General features: G+C 48.0%; 1 protein-coding gene across 2 annotated transcripts in view; it reads left to right on the top strand.

Annotated features, from left to right (window-relative positions):
- The first annotated feature begins 3,100 nt into the window (after positions 1-3,100).
- Positions 3,101-18,137, top strand: part of LOC133349706 (cyclic AMP-responsive element-binding protein 5-like) — a 133,330-nt gene continuing 118,293 nt past the window's right edge. For both annotated transcript variants that reach the window (XM_061563384.1, XM_061563383.1), the window contains exon 1: positions 3,101-3,596. The gene's annotated coding sequence lies outside the window, so the exon portion shown is untranslated. The remainder of the gene's footprint in view (positions 3,597-18,137) is intronic.

Genomic DNA, 18,137 nt, shown 5'->3' with positions numbered 1-18,137 from the left:
GCACACGAGGGGGTGGGTGGCCAGCATCACGCCCGACCGCCTTTGTCTCCCCAGTGGCGATGTTTTACACATCACACCGGGTACTCATTTGAGGCCGAGTCGACCTAGGGGGGAAGGCCGCCAAGGATCGGTTCAGACATTCGTCCACCAGTGTTGGCCGTGAGCCGGAATCGAACTTGGGTGGCCAGGTTCGCAGCGTTGTGTGATAACCACTCCACTCCACCACCGCACACAATGCCCACACACTCACACACACCCCAACCAACTTCGCCGGTTCGTAAATTCACAGTGGGCAGGTGGCAATGATTTTGAAACTGGGTATGCAAGTAGCCGATGGTCAGAATAAAGTATTTCTCTGCCGTACATATTTTGGGGGTTCACGTGTCTGTTATTAATTTCGCACACGCACCCACACACTCTCTCTTTACACACACACATTATGTACACCCAGTGAACACTTACCAACACACTGACACACGCACAACGTTATACAGTGATCCCTCGTTTATCGCGGTTAATGGGGACCGGAACCCCTCGCGATAGGTGAAGATCCGCGAAGTAGGATTGGCCCCCTAGGAATTTCTGTATATGTGTGTGTGGGTACCAGAATGTTTAAAATATGTATATTTATACTTAATATATATTTTACTTAAATTTATTTAATTATAAAACCTTAATATTATACATTCCTCTCTCTCTCTCATACGATACGTATTATGGTGTTCTACACTCTCCAATGACAGTAGTATCTTGAGACTGACTCCGGTAATGACGATGACGACGATGACGATGACAATGACGACGATGACAGACCTGTGCAGTTCGATGAATGTGATGATGAATGATGATGATGGTGTTACTGCACAGGTATAATGAGGCCTTTAAATCAGTTCGAAAAATCCGCGATGCACTGAGGCCGCGAAACTTGAACCGCGAAGTGGCGAGGGATCACTGTATACACACACGCATACATAATATATCCACATCGAGCGGGTACACCGATACAATGACACCCACCCACGTACCCTTGCTATACACACACACACCATATACATTGACTGCACACTTAAGAAACTCATACACTATTTTATATACCCAATAAAACTTCCCAACAAAACTAATACACACCGACCCACACCCATCACTCGCGTACACACGATGTTAAACTGTACTGTCAATAACAATAATTATAAACACATTTAAGTGACACACACACGTACTCTTCACACACACACAAAAACAAATATCCCCTGTGTAGCCTTTACAGACTGTTGAGGCAAGTGCTGTTGGCGAGCACCTATGATGGCCGTCACGGCACACGAGGGGGTGGGTGGTCAGCATCACGCCCGACCGCCTTTGTCTCCCCAGTGGCTATGTTTACACATCGCACTGGGTACTCATTTGAGGCGGAGTCGACCGAGCGGAGGCCCAGGACCGGTTCAGATAATCGTCACTGGTGTTGGCCGGGTTTGTAGAGCAGGGATTTGACCGCTACACTACCGCACCCCCACACAGCCACACTGACACACACACAGCCACACTCACACACAACCACACTGACACACACACAACCACACAATGACACACACACTCATACACACAACCACACTGACACACACACACAGCCACACTCACACACAACCACACTGACACACACAGCCACACTCACACACAACCACACTGACACACACAGCCACACTCACACACAACCACACTGACACACACACACAGCCACACTATGACACATACACTCACACACACAACCACACTATGACACATATACTCACACACACAACCACACTGACACCCCCACACAGCCACACAATGACACACACACTCATACACACAACCACACTGACACACACACACAGCCACACTCACACACAACCACACTGACACACACAGCCACACACACACAACCACACTGACACACACACAGCCACACAATGACACACACACACTCATACACACAACCACACTGACACACACACACAGCCACACTCACACACAACCACACTGACACACACAGCCACACTCACACACAACCACACTGACACACATACACAGCCACACTATGACACATACACTCACACACACAACCACACTATGAGACATACTCACACACACAATCACTGACACACAACCACACTGACACACACACACAGCCACACTCACACACACCACACTGACACACAGCCACACACACACAACCACACTGACACACACACAGCCACACAATGACACACACACTCATACACACAACCACACTGACACACACACACACAGCCACACTCACACACAACCACACTGACACACACAGCCACACTCACACACAACCACACTGACACACACACACAGCCACACTATGACACACACACAACCACACTGACACACACACTATGGCACACTATGACACACACACTCACACACACAACCACACTGACACACACACAGCCACACTATGACACACACACACAGCTACACTATGACACACACACGCACACACACAGCTACACTATGACACACACACACAACCACACTGACACACACACTATACCACACTATGACACACACACTCACACACACAACCACACTGACACACACACAGCCACACTATGATACACACACTTACACACACAGCCACACTATGACACTCACACACACAGCTACACTATGACACACACACTCACACACACAGCCACACTCCGACACACGCACTCACACACACAGCCACCAGAGGTGGGACAAAGTCATTGTTATGCAAGTCCAAGTCGAGTCTGAAGTCATCAAATTCATGACTCGAGTCTGACTCGAGTCCAAGTCACATGACTCGAGTCCACACCTCTGACAGCCACACTCCGACACACACGCACTCACACACGCAGCAGCAGCAACTGAGCCAGAAAGAGCACCACCACACCACACACACACGTGTGTGGTGTGGTGGTGCTGCGCACGGGTGCAGAGAGCGAACGAACGCGAGAGAGAGAGAGGCAAAACGAAAGAGAGAGAGAGTAGTGGGGGGAGCAGGGGAGAGGGAGTGGAGAGAGAGGGGGGGGAGAGGGCTAATCTGCAGTTGAAGCAAAGCCTTATGGGATTACATCAGCCTCTTGTTCCACAGCCAGTAAGGAAGGATGTAAGAGGGAGGGATTGTTTAAGTGATGTTTTTCACTGCTTAACTTTTTTTTTAATTCCACCACCTCCCCCGCCAATCCCTGCGGACCGGCACACAGAGTTTGTAGGCGGAAGGTCTCTCTGTCTGCTGCTCTCTCAGTCTTGCCATCACCACCATCACCACTAGCAGCAGCGGCAATAGCTTACACACACAGTGGGGTTAGGGAGGGGGGTGGTCGTGAAAGTATATGGTGTTTCAAAAAACGAAGGCATATTCCAAGTAGGAGGACATCAAACTGTGGCGGACTGCATCGGTGGTTTCATGTTGGCTACAAAGTTTTGGGATCAAATTGTTGTTGTTTGCTGCGTGTGTTGTTTTAACTACGAGAAGATCGTATATACAACAACAACCAAAACAAACACACCCCCCCCTCCCCCCATCGCGAGAAGAAGACGTGACTTTGATTCTCCACCAAACTAAGGTGAGTTCGACCCGTGCGGTTTTTTTAATGTCTTTTTGATGCGATGATGGTTGTTGCGTGGTTTGTGTGGTTGTCATCTCGCTTAACAGCAACTTTGCACCAACAAGTGAGATGCACGTGTATTTTTGAAAACCTTTAAATATTACAACTGCATTGTTGGAACGCTGATTATAGCGGGTGTTCGTTGACTAGAGATCACCGCTTGTTGTGGTAACTTCTCAAAGACCGATAAGAGATTCTCTCTCTCACCCGCCACCGATTGAAGATTGTTTATCAGCCATACAGACTCACCGGTGCTGTTATCTTTTAAGCGTAGTAACAGTTTGCACGCGTTTAAAGCCGGCTGTTGGTTTACACACACGCGCGCACTTGATGCAAAATTTTGACAATCCATAACTAATGTCGAATTTTGTAACGAAATCAAAAGTTGTAGGCGATTGTGTCTGGACCTGTCGTGTAAAATTCCACACGTTAATCTTCGTCGTCAGCCAGTGTCTATCCACTGCTGGACGAATAAGGGCTTTCCTCCGCACGTGACGAATGCATACATGATAAATGCCATCATGACCTTTTTATAAACTGCGACACTTTAAAAAGTCGGGAAACTTGTCCTGCAGGAAAATCAACCGTGTCTATATCGCGCGTGTGTGTGTGTGCGCGCAGACACACACACACAAGGTGTAGTTTAGAAAGTTTGTCGAGTGGGACCGTCTGTAGGCACGCAGAAAATACCGTGTTCAGATTGTATAATTCCACCTCCGACACGTACATTATTTAAGCAAATAAGGCCATTTACGTAAGGATAAGCTGTTGGAAGAAAACTAAACCTGTCATTCGGGTTATGACTTTTTTTTAATCGCGTACAGTACAAGCAGTCGGATAGAAGGAACAACTTGCGCCTGCCATAAGGAATGTGGAATTTCCACCTTCCTGGCTCGTGGAGATGAACGCAGTGTCTCACTTCCACAGCGTGGAGACACCTTTTAATCGCATATTTTCGCAACGTTTTGACTCCCCTTTCCACAAGTTCCAGATGGTTGAGCGAGTCATGCCAGTGTGATACGTTATTGCGATTTAACATACAAGAAGACACTTCTCCCTGGGGACTTATAAATGCACGTATAGAAATAACAAAACGAGACTATCCTAAACCGTGACATGTATCACGCAGCACTCGTATTTGGGAATGGGAGCGGTGGTGGTATTACGGTGGTGGCATTACGGTGAGCGCACTTGCGCTGTGAATAATGTGGCGGCCTCAGTTCGATACCTGGCCACGACTAACATCAGTGGGTGATCTTCTTGGGTCTTTCGGTAAAGTCACGTAGAATGGAAATAATAAAAAAATTAAAAAATGAAACATAATAAAATTATTCTCACGAAGTTTCGGCCACAACGCAAGCAGCCGTCTTCAGGTGAAGAACAGATCTGTGGGAAAAAGGTTTTTCCGACAGATCTGTTCTTGATAAATGCCATGTATCGAACTCAGGTTTTTCCGACAGACCTGTTCTTCACCTGAGGACGGCTGCTTGCGTTGTGGCCGAAACGTCGTGAGAATTATTTTATAAAGTTTTATTTTTATTCTTTTATTATTTCCCTTCTACGTGACTTTACCGAAAGAACCAAGAAGATGAATCCCTGTAGTCACGAAAGCTTAAATCGAAATTTAAATCAGTGGGTGAGTGACATCTGGATCAGTCCTTCACCAACCCCGCTCTGACGGGCGTGGTGAAGTATGGTCAAACAACCGTCGTGATTGATACAGTTTCGGGTCTAGGGCTTTACATTAAACCAGGATATGCAATGCATCTCGAAATGTTTCGTCAAATTAACTTAAGACTTCAAACCATTTATAATACTTAAAAAAGATATAGTCTTCCATACAAAGTTGAGTTCTGTGTGTGTGTGCGTCATTATACATCTTGTATTCTCTCATTCTGTTTTAATATTTATTTTAAACCGTGGGGTCGGGGGGTGTCACATTATTTTGGCTAAAACTGATAGCTGTGGGTCGGCCACGAAACACTTTAATACGCTTACACTAATAGCTGCTTTCTTTGTTGATTTTAAAAGATGCCAGGGGGTACCCCCCACGGCTGCGAAGTTCCGTCTCGTTGCTACCACTCTTTGCGTCGCTCTGATCGTGTGATAAAGTGTTGCAGTGTTGCACTGAAGCCTGGTCAATCCACTGCTGGATGAGCGCCTGCCCGAACCGTGCCCGTTGTTGGCGCCTGGTGGTTTATTCGACCATACTTCACCACTCCGGTCACTGTTGGTTTGGTAAAGTTGGGCGTGGAGGCGGGGGGGTTATCCTTCTGATTAAGACGTCACTCCTAGCCACTGATGTTAGCCGTGGCCTGGCATCGAACTCAGGTTTCCGGGTTCTTAGCGCCCTGCGGCGTAATGCCGCTTGCATCCAAACACGCAGATACAGTACAGCGTTGCTCATTTGCATAGTCAACATTCTTATGTAAACAGAATACGATGTCAAACTTTATTAGGTAATAAGAAAATTATCTCGTGAGAATGGTGAGAATTCATGGGTTCCAATCCAAACATTCTCATCACATTGCTGAGACCAACTCGCAGTCCGGGTCGGGTTGACTCAGCCTGTCACCGAACTGCGGGGGATGGGGGGGGGATAAAACAAGTACCAGCCTTTTGGAAATCAGCCGTATCGTGTGGACGGAGTACTCGCTCGGTCCTGCCCCACCGGTGTAGCTATATCAAGTGTGAAGGCGGTGCACAGGGCACGAGGCTATGAAGACGTTGGGGGGTGAGGGAGGGGGGCAATTTCCAAACTAAAAACGTGTTTTATTTGACTAGGTAAGGCCCCCCTACTGAGCTATATAGCTCGTTTTGCAGAAGCGACCTGGCCACCACAAATAATAGCCCAACTAGAAGTGGCTTATCGTGTGGAAATGTATAGCAGCCAAATACTCTAAACGCATGTTTCTAAATGTGAAGGGGAAAACAAAGGAGGACCACAGGGAGAGAGACATGCCAACTCCAAATATACAGCAGGTGTCGGGGTCCGGATCGAACCCACGACTTCCTGTATACCAGGCGAGGTAGTTAACATCTCGCCACCACGGCGCCCTGGTACAAGGAATTTAATTCATTGAACCAGGACCCATGCCATCCGTGCTACTGCGCCCACTGCCCTTGCCATAGGGATGTGGAATTTTCACCACTGCAGCAGGGCTTGAGGTCGTAGGGTGGTACACCGCTCCCAGGCGAGTGGGGAAACGACTTTGGTGTGTATTCTTGGTTCTTTCGGTAAAGTCACGTAGAAGGGAAATAATAAAATAATAAAAAGAAAACATAAAATAATACAATTCTCACGACGTTTCGGCCAGCTGTCGGAAAGACAGCTCTGTTTCTTCACCTGAGGACGGCTGCTTGCGTTGTGGCCGAAACGTTGTGACAATTTTATATTATTACGTTATATTAGTATTATTTTATTATTTCCATTCTACGTGACTTTACCGAAAGAACCAATAATATGAATCCCTGCAGTCACGAAAGCTTTAAATCACTTTGGCGTGGTTTGTCGAAATGAGAAGACGCTGCACAATAAATGTATCGGGGTCTCAACATCTCTGCAAACTGCAGAGGGCGCAGATGCCCTCCCCTCCCCTCTTAAATCAACTTCTGGATGATGACCTCACCACGTAGTTGTCGGTCACGGGGGTTGTTTGACCATACTTCACCACGCTGGTCGGTGCGGGTTGGCGAAGGGCTCGGATGCGCAGTTCCGGTTCAGATACCAACCCGGCCGCCGATGTGAGTCGTGCTCGGGTCGTCGGGTTCGTAGAACGATGCGCTAACCGCTGCGCCACCGCTCCACCATGCCACCTTTGTAATCCCAAGAACAAACTCAGACTCAATGTCAAAGTTGTTTTTAGTCTAGCAAGCGTGGGCTGCTGCTCTTGTGTTTTCTCTTGTGTTTACAGCACTGAGGCAGTGTTGTTAATTCCACATCCATACAAGACTGTTGAGCTTTTCCCACAAAGTGGTACTCGTTTTATCGACCCCGAAATGTAATGATGAGCTGATATGACCCAAAATTCGTATTTTAAACCTTAAACTTGACAAATCATGGACTATGAACTCCTGTGTCACTTGATCAGATAGTTGTGATAATGTGTTTTGAAGAAGTTGCTGCTAGTCCGCAATATTATGTTCGATATTATACATTTACTTTTTCAGAATCAGAACATTAATTTATAGTGGAGGAATCCGATGAGCTATGAAGCTCTTTTTTTACCCACAGATGTCCAGTCGGGGTGTCTCAGAACATTACAGCAACAAACAGTACAACACACGACAGCAGTGCAGAGTATAGGAAGGTTAAACCAATCTCTTGAAAATAATACACAAACACAACTAAACAAATGATTTTCTTTATCTCACCAGGTAAAGCCCCCTGAGCTAATTAACTAATTTTTCGGGAGCAACTCGGCCACAAATAATAGCTCAACAAAGTGGCTTATGACGTCGGCATTTATAGCAGCCAAATCATCAAAATAATCTCGACAGCATTTTTCTAAATAAGAATGTGTTGATATTTTTTTAGGATGCTAGCGGCAGATACAGTACATTAAGTGTTTGGAAAGTGCATCACAATCTAAAAAAAATCAGATACATAGGAAATACCTGCTGTCATTTCTAACAGGGACCGCGTGTGATGCAGTCGTTGGTGCAATACGTTACAAAGCTGCCCACCCGAGTTCAATTCCTGGCCATGGCTGAACACGAGTGGCCATCGATATCCGAATCGATTTACCAATCCCGCACTTAACCGGGGTGGTGAAGTATGGTCAAATAAGCCATGTGACAAGGTGTAGAGGTGTGTGTGTGTGTGCGGCCTTCATACGGCAGTGCAATGAGAAAGGGGGGAGGGCAGTTAATCAATTCAGTCGTACGACGCGCTCGCAGTTGACAATTGTGTAACTTTGGAGGCTGTGTAAGGGGCCGTCCATAAATGACGTCACGCACCTGGGGTGGGGGGGGGTCAGACATTTGTGACGATTTGTGACGATTTGTGACGAGGGGGGGGGGGGTGAGAAATGTGACGTCACGTCAAATTGCGCAACTTTAAATAAATATAGACAACACGTTCTACTTAATTAAATAGACTTTTTCATAAAATTTTCTCCTAAAACATCAGAGTGCAGCGCCACATTAAATAACAATCTCGAGAGACTCTGTGAAGGCTCTCTCTCTCACTTAATTGGGAGCAATATGTCCCGCACTTGCGAATATCACGGTTGGCTACGTAAGTTGCGAAATGAGTTCAATACATATGATGACTACGTGGACAACCTACCCCTCGTGTAGCCTGTAACAGACTGTTGGGGCAAGTGCTGTTAGCGAGCACCTATGAAGGCCGGCACCGCTCACGAGGCGGTGGGTGGCCAACACCACGCCCGGCCGCCTTTGTCTCCCCAGTGGTGATGTTTTACACGCCACACCAGGTACTCATTTGAGGCTGAGTCGACCTAGGGGAGGACCGATTCAGATAATCTTCACTGGTGTTGGCTGTGAGCGGGAATGCATAAGTATCCAGGCACATGTATTTCTTTTACAACAAAAAAAGTTTGATATTTTAAGAAAATGCAGCGTGACCCATGCAGAAACACGTGAGACAGCTGGTTGCTTATCTTTGCAAGCAGCTCCTATCCAGTGATTGAAATTCCACGTTCATGTCAGGTCGATCCATTGTAAAACCGCAGTTGATGTCTCACAGAGTGGTACCATATTTTTAAATCCTTTATATTAAGTTCACTTGCTTGCTTGCTTGCGCTGCTTACGACCGTGCAAATCTTTCGGTCGTTTTTTAACCCACTTCCCGTGATCCAATCGAGCTGACATTTTGCACACAGACTCGTTGTGCGTGACAATTTATTTTCGTGAAAATTTTTTTTTCAAAATTTTCCACTTTTTAGGGAAAAAAAAAAATTCATATTAAATTTAAAATACCAACGTGATAAAAATGAAACTCTTACTCAAGAAAAACAGAAATGAATAATAAAATAAAAGCGATTCCATGCATATGAAGGATTTATAGTGAAAAACTTTTACAGGTTATTTTACAGGGTTAATTTTTATTGGCCCGAGAAGGGATGATGCGACTGACTGGAATTCATGCAAGAGTGTCCATGAAGTTCGATTTAAAGCTTTCGTGACTGCAGGGATTCATCTTCTTGGTTCTGTCGGTAAAGTCACGTAGAAGGGAAGTAATAAAATAATAAAAATAGAATATAATAAAATAATTCTCACGACGTTTCGGCCAGCGTCTGAATGTTCAGACGCTGTCGCCTCGACAGACCTGGTTTTCACCTGAGGATGGCTGCTTGCGTTGTGGCCGAAACGTCGTGAGAATTGTTTTATTTTTATTATTTTATTACTTCCCTTCTACGTGACTTTACCGAAAGAACCAAGAAGATGAGTGTCCATGAAGTTCTAGAATTTCTGTTGAAATGTAACAGTTTCAGTCCTTTCAGTCTGATCAATGTATTCCCTACAGGCTTGGTTATGCGCACTCGCACGTTGTATAACTCGCATATTAATACACCTACACGCACGTGGAATCATATACAGTTCATACATATAGCATATGCTTAAATGCGCAAAACACGCATATACTTTTACACATATGCTCATACACGTACACATTTTCCCCGTATAGCCTGAAAAGACTGTTGGGGTAAGTGGTGTTAGCAAGCGCCTATGAAGGCCAGCACAGCACTCGAGGGGGGTGGGTAGCCAACACCACTCCTGGCCGCCTTTGTCTACCTAGTGGCAATGTTTTACACATCAAATTAGGTACCCATTTGATTGAGGCTGAGTCGACCTAGCGGAGACCAAGGACCGGTTCAGATATTCATCACCGCTGTTGGCCAGTGAGCGGGAATCGAACTCGGGTCGCCGGGTTCATAGCGCAGTGTGCTAACCGCTGCACTACCGCTCCCCGCATACACACATACACACACACATGCTCGTACACAGTTACATACATTTTCACAGTATGGACAAACAGACGCTGCTTTATACGCCTAGATGAATCATACAGCAGCACTACCGTGGATTTTCAGTGGTCATTTCTTTTCACAACCGTGATATTTAATACTTACTAATGTGTTTTTTTTATTAACTCATGATGGGGTCTGTTAGCAAATGCAACAATTATTTTTGTGAGTACAAAAAACGATTAATCAATTTTAATATTGAAAACTAACTTGCGTGAATATATTTACATGAATATATGTTTTTTGTAAATGCGTGCTTTGAATTTCATTGGGAGAAAGCAACAGGAATACATGGATTAGATAATGTATGCAGGTTATAGGCACCAGTAAAAAAACTACTATTTTCATTTTTATGTTACCATGTAAGTCCCACTGAGCTATTAATATTTTTTTAGAAGTGACCTGGCCACAAATGATGGCTCAACAAAGTGGCTCATCATATTGGCATTTTTAGCCAACAAATACTCTCAATGCATATTTCTAAATGTGGGAGGAAAAACCGGAGGACCCGGCCAAAAATCCACGCGATCACGGAGGGGAGAGACACGCAAACTCCAAATACACAGCAGGCGTCAGGGTCGGGATCGAACCCACGACCTTCTGCATACGAAGTGAGTCGGTTAACATCTGGCCACCAAAATTTGAGGCGAGTGGGCCTTGGGCAGGAGACGTCACGGCTAGAAGGGACGATGGCCGGTGGTCGAGACTAACCGCGGAGTGGCAGCCCAAGGACTGGAACGTGCGGAGAGAGCATGGAGATGGAGCTGATGAAATCAGCCTCGTGATTGTGTTCCAGATGGATTGTTGCGTCGCAGGAGGCAGATGAAATGGAGCTGAGCAGCTGGAAATAAATAGAATACATTTACTCTGCATGGATGGCGAGAGTTTTAGGGAGGCCTTCATCCAGCAGTGGCTAGATCACGGCAAAATATTATGATGCTTAACCGGGCGGGGTGGTTGGTTAAAGAGCTGTAAGGTTGCTCGTCCCAACCCTGGTTGGGGTGGCGGATTTACTCGGCCTATCATCTCCGCTCGGTCACTAAAATCGGTAACACATTGTAAGCGGCGTTCACAAGCGGTTGCCATCTGGATAAACTGTCCCCTGCACATGGGAATGTGGAATCTTCACACCGGCTCAAGGCCGCCAACGGGAGACTGAGAGCCACCACTTTGGTTATTTGAGGAACGAAGCTCTCTTTGGCTTGACTGAACTTGTCCGGTGCTGCTGCTGTGCTGCTGCTGCGACTGCTGATGATTGCTGCTACTCATTAACAAGGGGGTGTTGTCTTTCGTGGCGTACCGGCGGCAGTTGATTCAACCGCTCATTTAACATTCGGAGGCGTTTATTGGGAGCTGTCGTCATTTGAAAACTAATAACGAAGACGAAAAAAATCGCACGGCGTGCGTTGCTTTTTTTTATTCGAGAGAATTTGGGGGGTAAACTAGGGTGGAGGAGTAGGCCTAAAGTATCCACTTAGAGAGAGGCTCTCTCGAGGCCCCCTCTCTCTCTCTCCAGTGGAGGCCCTTTGGCCAGCAGTGGCGTGAAGAAAGCATTGCATGGCTGTTACCTCCAAGGCTGTTATCTTCATATGGCTGTTACCTTTAGCTTAATTTACATTTTTAGGCAAAGCAGCGACCTACACGCAGTCCCCGTGACAACGAGTCTGGAGCTAAGCACTACTTTTAGGACCCTTTTTCGTCCTCTTGCGTACTAGCGAGGTGAAGTTTCGCAACAGTGTACGTGCGTATCGAGCTTATTAAGCCATTTGATGGCCGCTGTGGGGGCTTTGTAGAAGTGAGCTGACCTCACGGATTCCAATTGTGTGGGAGTTGTTCTCTCGTTGGGTGTAGCTGGGGCGCCGCGGTGGCGAGATGTTAACTCCCGCGCCTGGTATGCAGGTGGTCGTGGGTTCGGTCCCGTCCCTGACGCCTGCTGTATATTTGGAGTTTGCATGTTCTCTCTCTCTCCCAAGGTAAGGCCCACTGAGCTGTATAGCTCTTTTTCAGAAGGGTACCTGGCCACAAATGATAGCCCAACTTAGTGGCTTATCGTGTGGATATTCATAGCAGCCAAATATTCTAAACGCGTGTTTCTAAATGTGGAGGGAAAAACCAGAGGACTCGGAAAAAAATCCATGCGACCACGGGGAGAGAGAGAGACACGCAAATTCCAAATATACAGCAGGTGTCAGGGTATGGATCGAACCCACGACCTCCTGCATACCAGGTGAAGTGGTTAACATTTCGCTACCGCGGCACCGCGTTGTAATTGGCGTTAACGCACAACGGAGTGCACGTGCGCCATTTAAATAGTTTTTTGTGGCTTCAGTGAAAAAATTATTATCCCTGGCTAAACGAGCGCACGTCCAGGCGCGTTTTAAAACTCGCCAAGTCCCAATTAACTCCGGATTTTTGAGTGAAACGCCCGCCGCAAAGTTGCGTCGCAACAAGGACGAACGGACGGCGGCTTCGCGAAAGCGGACTAGGCATTAAAAACTCTTAAACATCTTCACGTTATTCTTTTTTGTTTTTTTACGCTTCAGCAATGTGTCGGTGTTTTGTGGCGCACGAGACTCCCACCTCGGGTTGCTCGCCAAACGATTCGGCTGCGAGCTTTGTTGGGGGTCTCGTCATGTGCGCTTTCATCCGTCGGCGAGAAATTAACAAATTATCAGAAAACCGAAGAGGGGTCGGGGCGTGGGGGGAGAACAAAAGATCGATCCCCCCCCCTCCCCGCCAACCATTATTTCGATATAGTTTAACATTTTTAATTTGTTCGGCGACTACATTTTTTTTTGGAGAATTAACCAGCGGATGCGTGCGAGTGCCCTTTTCCTGCCGCTCCAAATCCATTATACAGTACGCCCGGGGCGGGTCTGGATGCGGTCGCGTTCCAAACGAGCGAGAATAGCGAAAGGGAGTCATTCTCCGCAAGCAAGTGAGGGCTTGCAGAAAAAAAACGCCTTTGTTTTTTTTTTTACCGGAGCCCGGCTATGATTAGGCGCAGGTAAATGTGTGCGTCGTGGCGGCTTTGTGGGAAGAAAATAAATAAATACTTTAATAGCCCGGGCCGCCGGCGAAATAAAAAAAAGTTTTAACGAAAATATTTCCAACGCAGAGTGGCCGTCTACGCTGTCTCCGTGTGCGTGTGTGCGTACGGGGTTGTGAGGCGAGATTGTCCGACGTTTCACTCCGCGTGCTGAGGGGCTCCTTCAGGCGCTGAACCGGTGCCGTTCCTCAAGGAGCTCCTCAGCCTCGAGGTTAACGACGGGAAAGGCCGAGAGGATCGTCGGCCGTGGAGAGATGGAGTGGTGCGATCGGTCCGTGTGCTGGCGTGAACGGTCGCGTCGCAGGAGTGTGACATTTAGGCGACGGCTTGAGGAGTCTCTTATCCAGCAGTGGATTGATCATGGCTGACGATTATGATGATACGACTTAAAGGGGAGTTATCGCTGCCGTTGGTCCGCTGCTTCGCTTTCATCGTAAATTTACGGAAGATTGCAAATTGCGGTCGAATCCAGCGGCACTAAATGGTGACAGCCTAAAGCTCTCTGACTGCGAGTTTTCTGCTTGAATTCAGTTCCCGAAGAAGCTCTCGGTCCCTGGAGCAAAACGTCGGACATTGTGCCGAAACAACAGGCGGTTTCGCGCCGAAAACGCGTAGGGGCAAAGCTACGCAGCAGCAGAAGCAACCGTGTAAAACATTGACTGTTGCAAAAAACACGGCGTTTTATTTGCGTGTTGTACGTGTGTGAACTTCTTTCGCACCGTACGTACGTGTGGAGGAGGGACAATGGATCAAACGCAAAAAGCAGTTGTGAAGAAACGAGTTTTGAATCCGGGTGATTTAAAAGTGCGCAGCCTCCAGTTGGCTTCCTAATATCGGAAGGAAGAGACCCACAGAGACCCACAGACCCCCACAGAGACCCCCACAGAGACCCCCACAGAGACCCCCACAGAGACCCCCACAGAGACCCCCACAGAGACCCCACAGAGACCCCCACAGAGACCCCCACAGAGACCCCACAGAGACCCCCACAGAGACCCCCACAGAGACCCCCACAGAGACCCCCACAGAGACCCCCACAGAGACCCACCAAGACCCACAGAGACCCCCACAGAGACCCACACAGAGAACCACAGAGACCCATATTCGTGTATGTATGTTGAACCAGTTTCGTAGCCAGTCCGTGCCTATCATAAGTATCGGGGGAAGTTCAACAAACTAAACACTAAAACATGTTCTAAAAAAACTAATATTTTAAAATTCAATCGACACGATTTAGACGTGTCGCAGTGTTCACACGCGGGTGGCCCCAGTGTCTGCGTAGGGCAGAGGTGGGGAACGTCCGGCCCGCGGGCCGTGTAAGGCCGGCGAAATCATTTGGTGTGGCCCTACCAAGGCAACCGCAGGCGGGACTCGAAATTCAATAAATCTCGGAGCAAGCCTGGAAAAGCAGTTACGAGTAGCAACATCATCAATACCAGCTAACATCATCACACGCTTCACCAAAGAGAAGCGGTTCCAGCCCATCACATTAAGGGCGAGGTAATTAAATGTTTGGCAATTTTTTAAGTTGATAATTTTGTATGGCCCGCGAATGATGTTATAAAAATCCACATGGCCCTTGGCAGACAAAAGGTTCCCCACCCGTGGTGTAGGGAGACAGGACGGCGATAACCGCTGGACCACGTCACACCACGTCACACCTGCTGTCGCCGTCGGCTCGAGCGAGCGCGATATCGCGATCTCAGCAGCAGGTATGAATGCGCCGCGTTGTTTTACCGCGCGACACCTGCGTCTCTGTACGGTCACGCTGGGAGGGGAGGGGGGGGGTCACGGTCCACGCCTGTAAGAACGCCCGCACGGCGCGCCCAAGGCAGAGGTCACAGCGGGTCGCGTGCAATCGGGGTGACGACTCGGCGGCGAGGTTTTTATTTTTCCGAAGTTCGTGCTGGATGCCGCCCCCCCACACCCCCCCCCGCCACCATGTGTTTTCGGGTTCGTGCCGCGCGTCGCTTGGCGGACGCCCGACGTTTCGCTCCCGCGGGCTGCCAGCCTTCTTCAGGAAGTGTTTTGCAGACCGGAGGAAAAATGCAAACGGCAAATCAAAAAAGAATAGGTCGCCCGAGAAGGGCTGTAGCTCGACCGCTTGGTGACATTGCCCGCTAGGTGGTGGCCATTTGTGTATATATGTATTTGTGGTTGATGTTAGTTCAATAAACGTGTCGAGCTAAGATGTGTGTGCATGTCTGTTCAACTTCTTTCGCACCGCACGTGCGTAGCCAACCGTGATAAAATCGGGAGGTGCGGGGGGGGGGAGTGGAAAACAAACTAAAACACTACAAGCAGTTTAACAAAAAATGAGCTCCCCATCTAGATTTAATTGGCATACCAATTGGCAGAATGCTCACGAGAGATAATAAGCACCTAGTCCACTCGTATCATGATGCGCATCGTAGTCCAGCCCATTCGTCAGTCCACTGCAGAACTAAGGCTTTCCCCATCTCACGTGGGTCATGGGGTTGGTGGTGGTGGGGGAGGTGCGTTTGACCATACTTCACCACGCCGGATCAGTGCGGTTTTTGGCGATTAAATCACCGCACTGCTCTCCTGCGGGCCACGTTAGTTTATGTCCGGGGCAGTGTGAAGTTGGAACGGGGCCTCACGGCTCGGTTTTTGTAGCCACAGTACCACATGGCAGATAGAGCGCGAGGGGAGCCCCTTTTTAAACATGCTTTTTAATAACTCTGTCTGTTGTTGTCGTATCCTCAAATATTGTAACTCAATTTTAACTCACTTCCCAATGTGGTATCGACTGCAAACTTGGTATACTTATGTCATACTCATGACAATACTATATTATATAGTTAAAAATGAAAAAAATATTTTTAAACATTATTTTTAATATGTTATGTTTCTGCTTGGGTCTAATTGTCCACCGTCAACTGACGTTGGCTGTAATTGGCCACGGCCCCTTACGTTATGGCAAGCTTCGGGGCCACTTCCTGCAGTCGTGGAGTTCTTCCATTACTAGTACGGTATATTTCATTAAAGTGTGTTTTAAAAAAAAGTAAAAAAAATATATTATTAATCTTCACTCGTGCATAAGGTGTCTACTGCGTCTTCCGTCGTTTGTGCCGATCCGGTTGCAATGCTGCCCATTGTTGTCGGGCATTATGCTCGCTGATGAGCTGTGTGTTGTGGAAGCTGGGCAGTATCATGGTGAGCTCGCTGATTAGCCGGGTGTTGTGGAAGCTGGGGCAGTATCATGGTGGTGGGCTCGCTGATGAGCCGTGTGTTGTGGAAGCCGGGTAGTATCGTGGTGGTGGGCTCGCTGATGAGCCGTGTGTTGTATAAGCTGGGTAGTATTGTGGTGGTGGGCTCGCTGATGAGCTGTGTGTTGTGGAAGCTGGGTAGTATCATGGTGGCGGTGGTGGGCTTGCTGATGAGCTGTGTGTTGTGGAAGCTGGGGCAGTATCATGGTGAGCTCGCTGATGAGCCGGGTGTTGTAGAAGCTGGGTAGTATCGTGGTGGTGGATTTGCTGATGAGCTGGGTGTTGTGGAAGCCGAGCAGTGTGGTGGTGGTGCAGTTTACGAAGCTTTGGAGCATCGCGCTGTATATCCGGTGCCGTGATTACGTGACGGCGAAGGAAGCCAACTCGACGGCGTAGATGTTTAGGTTTCCTGTGATAAGTCCACATCGCGATGTCCCATTGGGTAATGCTGCGTCGACATTGGCGGCTCATTGCCCGCACTGGGGCGCAGTGCTAGTAGCGACAGAAGAGGTGATACGGAGGCAACGAATGGCTGGCGAGCGAGCGAGCGAGCGAGCGAGCGCTGGGTCGTCGGTACGACCTTGACTGCGTGACTTAGCGTGAGCGTTTTAAAGCCTCACCGCTTCTCCATCGACCATCCTCTTCCCTCGCCGCTCCACTCCTTCCCGTCCCCTCCCCTTTCGTGATCTCTAAGGGTCCGCTATCGTTGTCGCTCAATCCCTCCCTAGGCCTAGGACGAGTCCCTCCATTAGCTGCCACTCCATCGTTAGTCTCGATCCATCCGCCATCATCGTCTCTTCTAGATCTAAGCGTGCCCTGCCCAAACCCACCCGCTCTTCTCCGCAGGTCACAACGCTATCTTTAGTGTGCCCGTGTTTTCCAATCCACAATACATGTTTTTTTGGGTTAGAGCGCGTAAATATAAATGTGTCGTTAAACCCGCCACCACCCGCCACAGCCAATTAGTAAGCTTTGTCACGTATCCAGAACGTGCCAATTCGTTACTAGTACAGCACACCGGTGTGTCGGAGAGCAAATCGACAACATTTACAATCTCCAATCCGCGTGTTCCTCTTCCTGTCTCGGTGCAAATTGCGAACTCTTTGGCCCTTCATTGAACCATTCCCTTGGCCAACGTCGAATGCTTTACGAGTCGTCGCGAACTGACGTGGTGTCTGGTTGTGGTCATCTCCCTGCACGGCACTTACCTGGTAAAATAAAAGTTTAT

The sequence above is a fragment of the Lethenteron reissneri genome, chromosome 31 (assembly GCF_015708825.2).
Source record: "Lethenteron reissneri isolate LAM-NWPU_2019-01 chromosome 31, ASM1570882v1, whole genome shotgun sequence".
In the NCBI taxonomy this organism is placed as follows: domain Eukaryota; kingdom Metazoa; phylum Chordata; class Hyperoartia; order Petromyzontiformes; family Petromyzontidae; genus Lethenteron; species Lethenteron reissneri.
This window is presented reverse-complemented; position numbering and strand designations above follow the sequence as displayed.